Genomic DNA, 16,204 nt, shown 5'->3' with positions numbered 1-16,204 from the left:
CTGAAACCTGTAATGATGGAGTTTATCAGTATTTTTGCACATGGTGGTCAACTATAGTTTGCTTTCTTATACAGGGAATTAATCACCATACACCTAAATCTTGGGAGCAATAGGAGGTAGTAAGAACAATACATTGATCGGTAGGTATGTATTCAAGGTACTATTAAACCTAGCTCTAGCTTTTGATCTTCACCAATTCAAGGAAAAACAGAGAAGTTTCAGATTCTCTATGTTATGCATCATGACACTGGTGAAGTCTCAAGCACGAGTGAGCTCATCCTGTGGCCTGTCCCAATGCCCAGGGCACAATCCTGAGCGGGGCTTCTGGTTGACACTAGAATACAAACCATATCACCTCCCCTGTGCAGACGGGAAACTGAGGCACGGGCAGGGGTTGATTTGCCTGGGGTCACTCACTCGGGGAGGCAGTGCCCGCGCTGGGAGGAGAGCCCAGCCCTAAACCCGGGCTCCCTTCTGCCCCGCACCTATTGGGCGTCTGGGGTCACACGGAGGAGAGCGGGGTGGCTCAGCGCGGAACCCCGGTTCTGGGCAGCGCGGCTAAGCCGGAGGGGTCACCGCGCCGCTCCCCGTTCGGGGGAGGAGGGAGCCCAAGCTGCAGCCTCCCGGTTGCGGCGGCAGGTGGCGCTGGCGGCTGTCGTGCTGGGCCCCAGGGAGCCCCGCGTGTGCGAACGGGGCAGGAGGCGGCGCTCGGCAGAACTTGATCCGCTCTGCGGAGTCCGAGTTGGGGCTGTCGCTTGGCGGCAGCAGCAGGAGGCGGCGGGTTCCGGCTCCAGCCCCGGGCGGAGGCGCTGAGCGGAGCAGACGGCAGCTGCGGAGGAGGTAGGAGCCGCCCCCGGGAGCCCCCTTCCCCCGCGCCGGGCTCCCCGGGCAGCGCCGCCACCGCGCGTCCTGCTCCGGGCAGCCTCTTCTCCAGCGGGCACCCGCGGCTCCGCGCCCCCCTCCCGGGCACCACCGCTGCTGGGCACCCCCGGCTCCCCGCTGCGGGCACCCAGCTCCGCGCAGACCCTTCCCTGCACCCGCTCCGGCCGCCGCCGCCGAGCTCCCCTTGCCCTCTGCTTTGCCTGGCGGGAGCCACCGCGGTGTGTGACCCGCTGGGCTCCTCCGCTCCCGGGGTCCCGGCCAGAGCAGCCGGGCTGGAGTGTGGGGCGGGGCGGCCCCTGCTCTTCCTCCTCCTTCTCCTCCTCCTCCGGGGTGGGCTCGGGCTGCGCCCGGCGCTCCCTCTAGGGGTAGTGTCACTTCCCCCAGTGCTGGGCAGCTCGCCCGGCGCCAGCGTGGGGCGCCCGCGTAGCCCAGTCCCGTTAGGGGCAGTCGGTAGCCGCGCTCCGGCTCGAATGAGTCTCCAGCAGCCTGGACTGGGAGCTGCTAGCGCGGCGGGGTCTGGTTCGCAAAGGGTCCCGTAGGTGCTGCTATCCATTAATTAATAATAACAGTGCAGCGGCTCTCCAGCGACATCCCCAGCGCAAAGAGATGGGGTGAGATTTTCAGAAATTACAGAGCTACCAAACAAGGTGTTTACAGCCCCAAAGTTATCCTGCTGTAACCCCGTCCCGCAAACGACCCCCCCCAACAAACTCCTCCCTTTTGGCATTGAAGATTAAGCAGTGACAGCCCATTGAGGTTTAGTGGCCTTGTCTTCACTCGGGAAAATGTGTGTTCTTACCTTGACATAAGGAAGACAAGGCAGTTTGTAGCTTTCACTCATGCCAGCTGATGCAGAGTTTATCTCAACCTGCCAACACATCTAAAAACTACAAACTGCCATCTCCTTGCTAGGATTTCCCTTTGTTACCATGTGTTAGCTAACAAAAGGTGAGAGCGCATTTTTTTTTAAATTGTGGATTAGCCAATGAGATTTAGCCCCCTAAATTCCTAAGGCTATGTCTGTACAGCCACCGGCAGCAGTCGTCCCTGTCCTAGTGGACAGTCTTGGGTTTGTGGTAGCCAGTATAGACAGCGCTTTGAAGTTGTGGCTGGGTGTGGAGCTGGGACCAGAGCAGCAACTTCAGAGCTGTCTGTGCAGCTATTTTTAGAATGCCATTAAGCTACAAGCCCTACTAGCTGGAGTCTCTCAGCCCAGGCTGGGAGGTTTGCTTCTGTGGACTGTGTAGACATACCCAAAGTCATTTTACCCATTGGCTTTGTCTGCATGGGAAAGTTTGTCAGTATAATCTAAAGCGTGACTTTACACCTATATGGTTATCCTGGTATGACCTCCCTTTGTGGACACTAACTTTGGGATGAGAATGGCTTTTTTTCAGTTCAGTCTGTTGCTTGTGGTGCGGTAAAAAGTAAACCGAAAAAAGTTACTCTTACCAGAATAAATGTTTCAGAGTAGCAGCTGTGTTAGTCTGTATCCGCAAAAAGAATAGAAGTACTTGTGGCACCTTAGAGACTAGCAAATTTATTTGAGCATAAGCTTTCGTGGGCTACAGCCCACTTCATTGGTTTCATGCAGTAGAAAATACAGTAGGACGATGTTATATACACAGAGAACATGAAACAATGAGTGTTACCGTATGCACTATAATGAGAGTGATCAGTTATAAACTATTTCCCCATGTTTATTCCCCCCCCCCCCCCCGTTCCTCACACGTTCTTGTCAACTGCTGTAAATGACCCAACTTGATTATCACTACAAAAGTTTTTTTTCCTCTCCTGCTGGTAATAGCTCACCTTAACTGATCAATCACGTTATAGTATGTATGGTAACACCCATTGTTTCATGTTCTCTGTGTATATAAAATCGTCCTACTGTATTTTTCACTGCATGCATCCGATGAAGTGGGCTGTAGCCCACGAAAGCTTATGCTCAAATAAATGTTAGTCTCTAAGGTGCCACAAGTACTCCCATTCTTTTTGCAGAATAAATGTGCAGGGAGGTATAACTAGTAAAATTTCTTTATAAACAATTCTTTAGGTGTTTTTGAAAATTGTACCCTAAAATTTGTTGATTAGAAGTTAAGCTTCTAAGCATCTAAATCGGAATTAGGAGCCCAAGTCACGTAGGTGACTGAAAATTTTACCCCAGCTTGTCACTTGCCAGTCTGAATGGTCTATTGGTGGCAGCATCCCAGGCAAGTAACTTTTTTAAAATGGCTAAATAAATAATAAGTAATATTAATAGTAAAAAATAGAATAATCCCTCAAAATGGCAAAGGCTAGACGGAATTGCCCCCGTGACACTTGATTTGTCTGCTTCCCTCACAAGTGTCTGTGCTTTCTTCCATACCATCCTTAGCGCCTGGAATAGTCCTCCCTGAACTGATCTATAAGGTGCTCCACTCTCCTTTAAATTCTTTCTCAAGACCCACTTGTGCCATGATGCCTCTAAGAAATTAGCCAGCCAATGGCTAGCTGGACACTTAGGCCTCAATCCTGGAAATCTTAATTTTATGCATGTAGGTACAGTACACCCTGGGTATAATGAGCCCTTTGGGATCCAAGCCATTTGTTAGTTATAGCCAGAGGTTTGTTATGGGGAGGTGAATTACCTGCACCAATGGGAGAAGGCTTCCTGTTGGCATAGGTAGTGTGTATTTTGAAGCGCTGCACCATTTTCAGTGTATACATATGTGACTGCGGTCCTAATGGGGAGCCAACTGTGGTCACTCAATTAGGGTGAACTGCAAAGAATGGGGCAGACAGTCCCCATAAAGCTGGTGGATATTCCAATACCTGCATTTACCAAACCAGCATAAAACTGCTTCTTTATTACCTCACTGGTTACTCAGAAGTCCAAACAACACAGTTCCCTTAAAGTGATCCAGCCTCAGGCCTCCATCCAGGTACCCATGTCAAATATGATGAAAATTTCTGTAAATCTTATTTCATCATATAAAAAAAAAGGTTCTACCAATCCCAAAGGATCGGACACATTACCTCCCAGTTTAACGAATGTTTCAGATCTTACCCAAATTCACGCTACAGCCAGTTCTTATTAAGTAAAATCTAAAGGTTTATTTATAAAAAGAAAGAAAGGTGAGAGTTAAAATTGGTTAAAGGAATCAATTACATACAGTAATGGCAAAGTTCTTGGCTCAGACTTGTAGCAGTGATGGAATAAACTGCTGGCTTAAGTCAAGCCTCTGGAGTACATTTACGGCTAGGATGGGGCATTCAGTCCATTGTTCAGAGCTTCAGTCTGTAGCAAAGTTCCTCCAGAGGTAAGAAGCAGGATTGAGAACACAATGGAGATGTTCCCAGGACCTTTTATAGCTTTTGCCACATGGAGAGCATCCCATTGTTCTTACTGTGGAAAATTACAGCAACAAGATGGAGTTCGGAATCACGTGGGCAAGTCACATGTTCATGCCCCATTTCCCTTAGTCATTGCAGGAAGCCATTACCTACATTCCAGACAGCACATTTGCATGACAGTCCACTCGATGTAGATGGGTGTCTCCCATAATCCATTATCAACCAAGTATTTCTTGATGAGCCACTTAATTTGAACAGTCCCTCCAAGATGTGCTGGGTGTTACCCTGTGGGTGTTACAAACAATTGAAATCCAAGTATAGAGTCAATACTTATAACTTCACATACAAAATGATACATGTATACAAGTAGCAAAATCAGAACCAGCAAGTTATAACCTTTTCATAGACGCCTCACTCTACAACGTATGTACAATATTTGCTGCAAATATATAACAGTGGCTGCAACAATGATCTATACGGTCATAATTTAATCAGATACCGTCACAACATACCATTAGCTATGATATGTTTTTAAGTAGTGTAGTATGTCAGGTGTCAATTTTTTAAAAAAATTCAATCTTTGTGAAGTTCACTGCCTTTAATGTATTTAAGGAAAGTCCACTTTTTTTCAGTGTACAGAAACTTCATCCTAATTTTTTTTTTGTTTAGAAAAGACTTTTTGATTTTTATTGAATCTCCCTTGAAATTTCTTGTGTTGTGCATATACTGGGTCCCTTATAGAACGTAGCAGTTTTACATCGGGCCCTACCAAATTCACGGTCCATTTCGGTCAATTTCACAGTCAGAGCATTTTTTAAAAAGTAAATTTCATGATTTCGGCTAGTTAAATATGAAATTTCGTGGTGTTGTAGTTGTAGCAGTCCTGACCCAAAAAGGAGTTGTCGGTTGTGGGGGTGTCACAAGGTTATTGTAGGGAGTGGGTGCTGATACTGCTACCCTTATTTCTGCACTGCTGCTGGTGACGATTCTGCCTTCAGCGCTGGGCAGTTGGAGAGGGGCGACTTCTGGCCGGGAGCCCAGCTTTGAAGGCAGAGCCCCCGCCAGCAGCAGTGCAGAAGTAAGGATGGCATGGTATAGTATTGCCACCCTTACTTATGTGCTGCTGCCTGCAGAATGGGGCCTTTAGTCAGCAGCTGCTGCTCTCCGGCCACTCAGCTCTGAAGGCAGCCGCACAGAAGTAAGGTGGCATGGTATAGTATTACCACCCTTACTTCTGTGCTGCTACTGGTGGGGCACTGCTTTCAGAGCTGGGCACCTGGCCAACAGCCACTGCTCTCTGGCCGTCCAACTTTGAAGGCAGCACAGAAGTAAGGGTGACAATACCACGATCCTCCTAAAATAACCTTGCAACCTCCCTGCAACTCTCTTTTGGGTCAGGACCCCCAATTTGAGAAATGCTGGTCTCCTCTGGGAAATCTGTGTAGTATAGGGTAAAAGCACACAAGATCAGATTTCACGGTCCGTGACATGTTTTTTGTGGCCGTGAATTTGGTAGGGCACTAGTGTTACAGAATTTTTGCCTCTTAATTTCAGTAAAATGTGAGTTCCTTCAAAAGTGGGAGAAAAGAAAGGGTTAAAAGAGATGTTCATAACCATGGCTGTCTGAAGACTGAACTCTTGGCTGATCACTTTATGTAAGTGCTATGAAAACAGAATGACCAAGGGGATGACCTTGTTACTGCCGATTAAGGGACAAGCACCCATTTTCATCCAAAACTTCATCTTTTGAGAATATTTATGCTATAATTCTTTATAGGTGGAGAAAAAAATCTCTGGAGCAAGTGGATCCAGCATTGAGTAGCTGCATGAACTGTCACACATTATAATAAAGTTATTGTGCCAGCATTACAAGAATAATGGGATGCTAGACTAACCGATTTTGGCAATGAGTAGTTTTAATGCTGATGTCCTGTTTTGACATCTGTGGAAGGAGGATTAAATCAGACAGAATTTGTAGTGGGTGAGTGTGAGTGGAATGAAAAGGAAAAGCTTCTTAATTTTAATCTCTTTTCAAAAAGGTGACTAAAAGTAGCACAGAAGGATAAATCATATTAACCTTATCATAGTGGTTTTTAATTGTAGTCATTTAAATATTTTGTGTAAACTCAGCATTAGTAAAACACTACTTTAATTTTTATATCAGGCAATATAAAAGTAGGCACAGCTCCTTGTCTCCTAGAGAGTTTCTGCTAGACCATCTCCTCCCCAAATAGAGGGAGTCTGATTTGCTACAAAGGTGCCTATGGCAATACCTCCATAATTAGGGTTACATTCTAGAATGGTCTTAAAATGGGCCATAAATTCCTGCTTTTTGGTTTTTTTTCTTTTCGTAAAAGTAGGTGACCAATTGGTGTAACATTTTAAGCCCTTTGAATTTTCTCTGCAGCTCTTGTCTGGTTTTTCTTCATAAATTTTTAATAGGAGGTCTTTGAAATGGGGCTGTCTGAAATTTTTCTGTGTCAATCTGACTTTTTGTTGTTGACTTTTTCTTTTTAAAACAAGATTGTCCATCTGCACAAAACTTGGCAGGAGGTGGATGCTCTGAGTAGATATGGTGCAGTGGGTAGGCCTTTTTTTATTGGATTTAGGCTTGTTTTTTAGCAGCTGTTTACATTATTATTGAAATCTTACACAAAAGAGAAAGCCGATCTGAGTGATGGAGGCTGGGCGCACAAAATCTTCCCTGTCAGGAACTACCTTTCCTGTCACTTTATCACATGGTAGAGAGGGGTTTCCTTTGAAGTTGTTGACACACAAGGTTTTCTGCACAGCTATGGATGGAGAAATGGAGAAAATCTTCTCCATTAGCTGCTGCGCTTCTGCCTCCAACACAAGTTCCCACCCTGACTGTAGTGTTACAAAAATCTAGACGATGAATACACAAACAGCTTTGTTAAGAAGCAATTAGGGTTGATACACTCACAACCTACCAGACACTAAATCACAAAAGCAAAGAAATGAAAAGTTAACCAACCTAACATTATATATCCTCTACTCTTCCCCCACATACCTTACCACAAACACTGTACATCATAGACCAGGAGTACTTGTGGCACCTTAGTCTCTAAGGTGCCACAAGTACTCCTTTTCTTTTTGCAAATACAGACTAACACGGCTGTTACTCTGAAACCTGTCATCATAGACCAAGCACTTGAAACTTACTTCTGTCCTGTGATTCTCAACCAGGGGGTCCAGGGCCCCTTTGGGGGCCCAAGCAGGTTTCAGGGGGTCCTCCAAGCGGGGCCAGCATTAGACTCGCTGGGGCCCAGGGCAGAAGGCTGAAGCCCCACCACATGGGGCTGAAGCCCAGGGCCATGAGTCCTGCCACCTGGGGCTGAAGCCAAAGCCTGAGGAACTTAGCTTTGGTGGGGCCCTGTGGCGTGGGGCTCCAGACAATTGCCCTGCTTGCTACCCTGATGCCGGCCCTGGCTTTTATATGCAGAAAACCAGTTGTTGTGGCACTGGTGGGCTTTGGAGTTTTTAGAGCATGTTGGGGGGCCTCAGAAAAAGGTTGAGAACCCCTGGCCTAGGACAATACCTTGCGACACTCCCTTTATCATCCTTCTGTTAACAGCAAAACTAGCCTCTCCCACCATAACCAACTACTACACCAAACATCTGCAACTGCTAGTGTTTGGAGAGGTGGGGAATCTGATAAAGGGGTGTACGCAGATTTGTGGGAGGACAAAATGGATGGAGCCTTTTGTAGGTGATACAGGATGGGTTTGGAAACTAGGGTATGAGAAAAATGGCATGGTGCTCTAATGAATGGTTTTGAGTACATTTTGTTACCAAGTGTGGATGCCGCTAGACTATTTTCAAAATGGTACGCAAAGACTCTGAAGTGTCTGTTTAAAAGAAAAATCTTAACACCTCAAACACCCCAGTTTCTTAAATTATCGTTGGAGAGAAGTTTTGACAGGGTTTGGCTGTGTCCACGTTTGCTGGCTGTGTTCAAAACCACTCCAGAAGTTTGAATACAGTTTGCAATCATGACTAATCATGAATTAGTGATGATGGAGCCAGTAAGCAGTAGCACTGCGTTGATTCACATTCAAAAGGTTATTTATAAAAATACTGTAGCTTGGCTAGAAACCTTTCTCTTTTAAAAAAAAAAATGCTTAAAATCTGTAGGACATTTTAGGAATACCAAAAGTCTATGTGGAGATTTTAAACCATGGAATTTCTACTTGCTGGTATTTTGAGAGGGACCTGGTAATTATATTGAAATACCATGGAGATTATCTACTAAATCTCATTTTACAGTATGGCTTTTTCTGTGTAGCATCTTTCAGGCAAAATGTATCCTGAAATGCCTTAAAGAAGTAAGTGTAGGTATAAATTACATGGAGGTGGCAAGTATAAATTAAAGCAGTCAATCATAAGGTCAGTAACAGGGTGATAATGACTTAAATTTATATAAAAATGTATATAATCCCTTCTATCCGGAAAGATACCAAATGCTCTCTAAATTATGAATTACTTCATCTGCCATCTATGTGGTGAAACAGTGACTCCTTAGTGAACACTATAACACTACACAACAGTTAAGGGCAGAAAATTATGAATACTTTCTTTTAAAACTGCACAGGGTACTCCAGATAGGCTGATTGTAAGTACCTGGGCCTCAGTTTAATTCAAGTCAGTGAAACTCCATGCAGGAGCATTCATTTGATTCTCTTTGCAGTATCAGGATCTTAGTTTGGAATTTGGCAGCACTCAGGGGTTAGCATTCCTTTTTTGTGTGAAGTGTCATGTGATCTTTGATTACGGCTGCCCGATACCTTGATTTTTGTCTCACTCCGGGAAGAAATTGAGGCATATGCAGAGGAGGTGATGAAAGATGAGACTTGTAGTGTTGGAGTTGATATCTTGGTACATGTCTTATATATATCTGATGGTATTTTAATATATGGCATGTATTTTAAATTTAATTGGTTGATCTTAAGGAGCAAAGATATTTTCATTGTGCTGTATAGTAATGAAATATGACATATGTGTCAGGCAATCAGATTGAACAGACACAGGAGGTAGAGGCTTGTTCATGCCCAAAGCAGCATCTGACGCTTAGGGCATAAATAGGATTCAGATTCAGAATCAGATTGGTGGCAAGTTGATTTAAATTTTGATTTATTTTGATTTAAACAAAACAAAATTTCAGGCAACAAGAAGTAAAATTACTTAAACAAGAAGACATGTAGAGATGCTTTAAAATAACTAATTTTTTGAGCTGAAATAATTACGTTTGTTTTCGGAGCCAATCAGAAAAGAAGATATTCAATAATGCTGCAGTGAGTAAGCATTACTCAGATGACCCATCTGTTAGATACAGTTTTCAAAACTGCATTAATCAGATGATATAATAGGAATAAAGTCAGCATCACAGAAATTTGTCTTTGGATTACTGTGTCCTGTTTTGAAAATAAACCCTATGGCTTTGTCTCAGCATCTGTTTTGGTAAATTGCACAACAAACCAGGAGTATTCATGCAGTAGATCATTATCCTGTGGTGATCTTTTTCCATTTATGTTCTCTTATGAGTGAGATACAGAGGCTGTATTGTATTGTATTCTGTATTGTTAATGATTATTTTAAAGGGACAAACTAATACCAACACTAATTTTTACCATACTCGCTTCATTTGACTTTCTTCACATTTCTTTTCTTGGGCTGGCTTACGTTCCCCATGTATTCGGACTTCTGTTTCATGCTACTTGAATTTCTGCTTAATGTTTTGACAGACGTTCCCGGTGATGGCAATCTGGCCTATGATTCCTGAAAGGAATTTCTTAGAAATAAATGGAAAAAACAAAACACAAACTATTGTGCAAACATTGAGTTTGCATAGGAAAGCATTTAGAAGTCAGAAGGAGTAAAAATTCAGGTGGACTATCCAACCATCAATCTGCCTGTTAGTGCATACGTTGTCTAATAGCCTTTAATTGAAAGATCCCATGCTATTTCCACAGCTTTGCTTGTTGTACTGTCGTGGGGCTCAACCTGCTTTAAAGTCACACATGCTGTTCCATTGCCATTCCCCGAAGAAAATGTGTCATTCTCTATAGCTATGGAGTGGAATCATCACTGAACTCTATCCCCACTACATGCTCCAGATAAATCTCCAGTGAAACTCTGGGTTGAAGAAAACAGAAGACCCTGCCTGCTCCTAATGTACCACTAGCCCAATGTCAGGTGGGAGGAAGCTAAACTTTCTAAACAGAGTCTTAGCTGTGTTCCTGCAGAGCTGAGATGGGAGTGTGGCTTCAATATATGCTGCTGCCCATCAATAGCAGCTGAACCCCTGTTCGTTGAATATTGTGATCATGAAGCTAGAGACCTGTAACTGCTGCGGCAAGATTTTACCGAGTTACCTGAAGTGTCTTTGTGGGAAGTGAATCTACACAGTCAATACATGAAATTTGCACTGAAAAAATAAATCCTGAAATGCTGGAAGTTAGTTATGTACATTTCTTGCAGAAATCATAGATGCTCTAAAACTATAAAAATTGATACTAATGCAATAATAAATCACAATAGATGTAAAAAAAAAAATAGCTGAGGGAAAGAAGGGTGAGCACATTCTGCTGGGATGGAGAGCCACACTTGCCCAGCTCTTTTGGATAGAGGTGGCAGGAAGCAGTTCTGGCATTTAACTGCTTCAAAGTTTTACCTCAGCTCTGTGACATCACAGCATAGATAAAAGTGATGGATAGATAAGTGGTCAGGAGACCCATCATTCAAGGAGAGAGAGCAGCCGCCGTAGTAAGAGTAGGACCACAAAAAAAATCTGAAGATGGGAACCAGAAATCCAACCTGGGAAGTACAGAGCATAGATAATTTTTATTTTTACTGGTTAATGCTTTCTGTGCTGTGATATTTCCTGTATTTACCACAGGAAGCACCTCAGTAAAATTAAGTATAAAAGTATGGTGAAAACCTTAGTGACAACTACTGCAGAAGAAAATTGTTTTATTTTGGGGTTAGTGAGAATCAGGTGAACTGTAATGGTTGGATGCTATAGGATTTTAAGCTAGTTGCCAATGAAGGGAAAGGTTTCAGAGTAGCAGCCGTGTTAGTCTGTATTCGCAAAAAGAAAAGGAGTACTTGTGGCACCTTAGAGACTAACCAATTTATTTGAGCATAAGCTTTCGTGAGCTACAGCTCACTTCATCGGAAGGGAAAGTCAGCTAGATGACTGGATGCAAGGTTTGGCTTAAAGTGGTAGGGAAGTTCCAGGCTAGTCTGGTGAGTGGACAGAAGAGTTTAGTCAATTACACCTTGAGACATTAAAGGCCAACTGGACTCTCCGCAAATGCATAGATTCTGTGATTGAGGAACAATACACCAAAACAGGGTGGTTTTGTGTACGATAACAATGGATACATCTCCAACCCTAGCTGCCACATAAAGTGTGATATTTAGGTTGTGATACAGAACAGGTGGAGAACAGCTAGAGATACAGGATCACATAGGAGTTCAAAAAAGCCTAAATGACTTAAGAGCACAAGTCACATTGACTTTCTGCAAGATGAGGACAATCTGTAACTTTTATTACAAGTGAGATAAGCAAAAAGAAATGTATTCCTTCATACTAGTACTAATTCAAGTGTTGGACATGGTGCTTGCAGAGAAGTCTGCAAGATTTGATTACTCCAGACAAGCTAAAGATTTTTGTCTCCAAAATTCATGACTGGTCACCATACTTTGACCTGAGTCTGTGACTTGATAACCAGTTCATTCTGGCTGGATCCCTGCAAGACATATCTCCAATGATGTTGTGGGGAGGAGAGTGGGGGCGGGGAGGAATACTGTATTTTCTGTAGAAGAGAATGTAGGGCAATTGGAGTAATGGAAGGCAGAATATGCATGATAAGGATTAGATAAGGAAACTGCAGACGAGGGGGTGTGTGTGTCTGCCTGTGTCGAGGCGGGATAATAATCCACATCATGAGAGAGGTCTTTCAGCAATTCAAAAGTGTTTAAAAAAATCAACCTTCCCGTGCCCCAGCCTGCAACTTGTTTGAGGTCATAATGTTTTCTGAGCATCCACTGTTTGTGAACTGTGTGTTGTCTGTTTACAGTGTTAAGCTCTTAGAAGGCATGGTGGTACAGTTCTGAGTGTATGGCGGCCACTTAAGATTTGAACGTATCAGGGCATGTGTACGCTGCAGAATTAAGTTACGTTGATGTACAGCCACTGCAGTAATTAAATTGATTTTGTATGTCCAAACTAGCTCCTTCTGTTGGTGGTGCAGATCCTTACCAGGAGCACTTGAGCCAGCTGTCAGTGTGAGGCATTGTGGGGCACTGACAGTGAGAGCCCCGCCAACCAGGGCTGACAGCCACCAGGGGCTGACAACTGGAACAGTCAATACAGTGTCTACACTGACACTATGTCAACCTAACTGCACTCATCTAAGTGCTATGCCTCTCATGGAGGTGGAGTTATTAAGTCGGTGTAGTGGCCAACTTATATTGGCAGGAGCACCATTGCAGTGTAAAAGCTTACAGAGTTAGGTTGACGTAAGCTGCCTTACGTCGACTTAACTCTGTAGTATAGACCAGGCCTCAGTCATTCCATAGCCACTGGTGCATTATTATAATTTAATTAAATGTGTATATTCTGGGATGTTTGCAGTCAGTCAAGCAGAGTGCTTGGGGCCATCACTACTTCTCTGCCTCCTTTCAAGTTCCAAATTAATTTTGAATTAGCTTTATTAAGAAAGTGATGCTCAATTTAAAAAAAAAATTTTAAAGCAGAAATGTATTTTTACTTCCTTCCACATCCAGATGGCTGAAGGGATTTTTTAAAATTTTGTTTTCAACCTTTAGAAACCCACCATCTCACTAAATGGGGAAGGGATTACCCTGACATTCTAGCCTTTTCATATGATGTGGTTTATGGAATATAAACATACCAGTTCAGGAAGTATGTAAAGTCTGTGTCTCGTGGGGCCTGCACAGTGAATCCCTGGACAGTTGGGTTATCAGACAGCAATTTGGAAGGAGAAGGAAAGAGCAAGAATGAAGTTAGCCCCGAAGCAGTGTTAGGCAGGAAGAGGCACTGCAGGCTGCTCATGCTTAGATTTCACAGCCAGGCTGAATTAGTTGTTAGGAAGGAGTGAAAGGAGCTTTTGGGCCAAAAGGTGACATCTGGTGTCTCACTACTTCTGAGGGAAAGTGGGATCCTGGTGTATGGGGTGGCCAAATGAAGCCTGAGCTAAGAACACCCATTTGTATTTTGTTCTGTGCATGTCTGTCTCTCTCCCCTTGTCTCACCAATAAGTATACTGTGTTCATTAGCACAGTTACCTTATATTAAGGATTTTCTTTAAAGCAAGACCTTTGAGTCCGGTCAGACTTAAGCATGGATAATTTGAGCTCCAAAAAGCAATGGTTCAGCAAGTTAAGAGCATGTGAAAATGGGAGGGGAGGGTTGTTAAGGTTGCACGACACTTTCTAATATTATAGTAATAGTTTCTGGCATAGCTGTATAGTACTTTTAATGGGGGCATGCCACAAAGTGTAAAACTAAAGGATTTGTTTATGATCAAAAGTTATTTGAAAACTGTTAAGCTTCATCATTTGACAGATTTGATTACAAAGTAATCTCCTGGCGGGGAGGATTGGGGGGCGGGGGGGTTAATGTACAATGTATTCTGTGGTCCAGCATCTTCTTTTCCATTGTAAAATGTATTCTAAAATTCTCATTTTGTCTTAAACTTGAACCCATATAAGTCTTAATAGCAACTTCTCCATTTACAGAAATTTTATAGCAGCAGTTTGTAAGTGGTTTTCTGCTGCAGTGATCTAGTTTCTCAGTCTTCATTTTGAAAACCTAAAAATGTGCAGAATCCTTTGAGGTTTTTTTTTTAAAGGATAGTCATTTGTACAGGTTTGTGACTGACTGGTTTAGCATAAAATGAATACCCCCAATAGGCTGAAATGTAAATTTAACAGCATATTGGGGGTAGGCAGAGGCGTATGAAGAGAGTAGCAAAAAGTACTTGGCTTCTTTTAAGTTAAAGTGCTAGTGAAACTGTCAGGGTTCCTTCCACACTCTGAACTCTAGGGTACAGATGTGGGGACCCGCATGAAAGACCCGTAAGCTTATTCTTACCAGCTTAAGTTAAAAACTTCCCCAAGGTACAAACTTTGCCTTGTCCTTGAACAGTATGCTGCCACCACCAAGCATTTTAAACAAAGAAGAGGGAAAGAGACTGCTCGGAGACGTCTTCCCCCAAAATATCCCCCCAAACCCTACACACCCTCTTTCCTGGGGAGGCTTGAGAATAATATCCTAACCAATTTGTTACAAAATCATCGAAGACCCAAATCCCTGGATCTTGGAACAATGGAAAAATCAGTCAGGTTCTTAAAAAAAAAAAAAAAAAAGAAAAGGGGGGGGGTAAAAATCATCTCTGTAAAATCAGGATAGAAAATACTTTACAGGGTATTCAGATTCAAAACACAGAGGATCCCCCTCTGGGCAAAACCTTAAAGTTTCAGAAAACCAGAATAAACCTCCCTCTTAACACAGGGAAAATTCCCACAAAACAAAAGAGAAACTAATCTGCCTTGCCTGGCTTACCTATACTGGTTGCAATATTGGAGACTTGGATTAGGATGGGTTGGAGAAGATGGATTTCTGTCTGGCCTCTCTAAGTCCCGAGGGAGATCAACCAGGTAAACAAAGAACACAAAACAAAAGCCTTCCTTCCCCCAAGATTTGAAAGTATCTTGTCCCCTTATTGGTCCTTTGTGTCAGGTGTCAGCCAGGTTAGCTGAGCTTCTTAACTCTTCACAGGTAACAGGATGTTGCCTCTGGCCAGGAGGGATTTTATAGCACTGTATACAGAAAGGTGGTTACCCTTCCCTTTATATTTATGACAGAAACACACGTGGATACAACGTTTCCTTGTACTTAATGCACTGGTAGTAGATCTTTTGCTGTTTTCTTCTTTTCTTTGTTGAATGCAAGGAGTGTGGATAATGGTTTAATTTTTGTCATCTGCAATAAAAGGAAAAGGAGTACTTGTGGCACCTTAGAGACTAACCAATTTATTTGAGCATAAGCTTCCGATGAAGTGAGCTGTAGCTCACGAAAGCTTATGCTCAAATAAATTGGTTAGTCTCTAAGGTGCCACAAGTACTCCTTTTCTTTTTGCGAATACAGACTAACACGGCTGTTACTCTGAAACCTGCAATAAAAGGATTGCAACAAGTGGCAAGATACTGTATATTTTTTTCCTTAACAGATGTTAAAGAAATAATAGTATGTCTTTGGAAATTCAAAGATTTACAGCAAATATATTGTTTAATTTTGTCATATGGTATGATGACAGACATGTAATGCAAGAAATTTTTCTGAAAAAATTCCCCTATAGATAGGTCTGTAGTGATACTAAAGTCTTCGTTTCCTTTAGTAAAGGTGTACTGGTAAGTAGCTTAAAATGGTATTACTTATTTATCATATTGGCTAAGCTTTTTGTTTGTTTTTCTTAACTAATGGGACTATAAGAAATGTTAATTTTTTGAACTTGAGTGTCCAAAACTAGAAAGTCTGAAATGGCTTAGAGATATTACATCTGTAGATCATTTTCTGAAGCTATGGTTCTTAGTTACTGCTGAAAAATGTAATGAAATGGTATCCATTAGTGTATGAAGAGCCAAATTTTACTATTATTTTGGTGTAAATTGGGATTAAGTCCATTGAAGCCAAGGGATGAATTTAATTTGATTGGAAACATCAGAATAACTGAAGCTAACTATAAACAGAGCCACAAAACAAGGTACATATGGAATTACTTTTTTACCATACATCTGTAAACTCTAAATTGAAAAAAGTCAATAAATCTACTGTATCATGCACCGTTGCTCCTGTATTTTTGTGCACAAGCTTCTATGCACAGATATAGAAATAAGCATAGCAAGATAACCCAGATACGTCACATTCCATTACCAG

The 16,204-nt window shown here is 42.7% G+C and overlaps 1 protein-coding gene across 3 annotated transcripts in view; it reads left to right on the top strand.

The window, feature by feature from the left end:
• Positions 1-656: 656 nt before the first annotated feature.
• PXYLP1 (2-phosphoxylose phosphatase 1) overlaps positions 657-16,204 on the top strand; it is a 98,478-nt gene continuing 82,930 nt past the window's right edge. For 2 of the 3 annotated variants that reach the window (XM_074962974.1, XM_074962977.1), the window contains exon 1: positions 657-840. The gene's annotated coding sequence lies outside the window, so the exon portion shown is untranslated. Of the gene's footprint in view, positions 841-10,296; positions 10,432-16,204 lie in introns of those variants that run through there. The other variant, XM_074962976.1, reaches the window with a different exon arrangement.

Source organism: Natator depressus, chromosome 9 (genome assembly GCF_965152275.1).
Source record: "Natator depressus isolate rNatDep1 chromosome 9, rNatDep2.hap1, whole genome shotgun sequence".
Lineage (NCBI taxonomy): Eukaryota > Metazoa > Chordata > Testudines > Cheloniidae > Natator > Natator depressus.
Note: the sequence above shows the minus strand (reverse complement) of the source record. Positions and strands in the feature narration are given on the sequence as shown.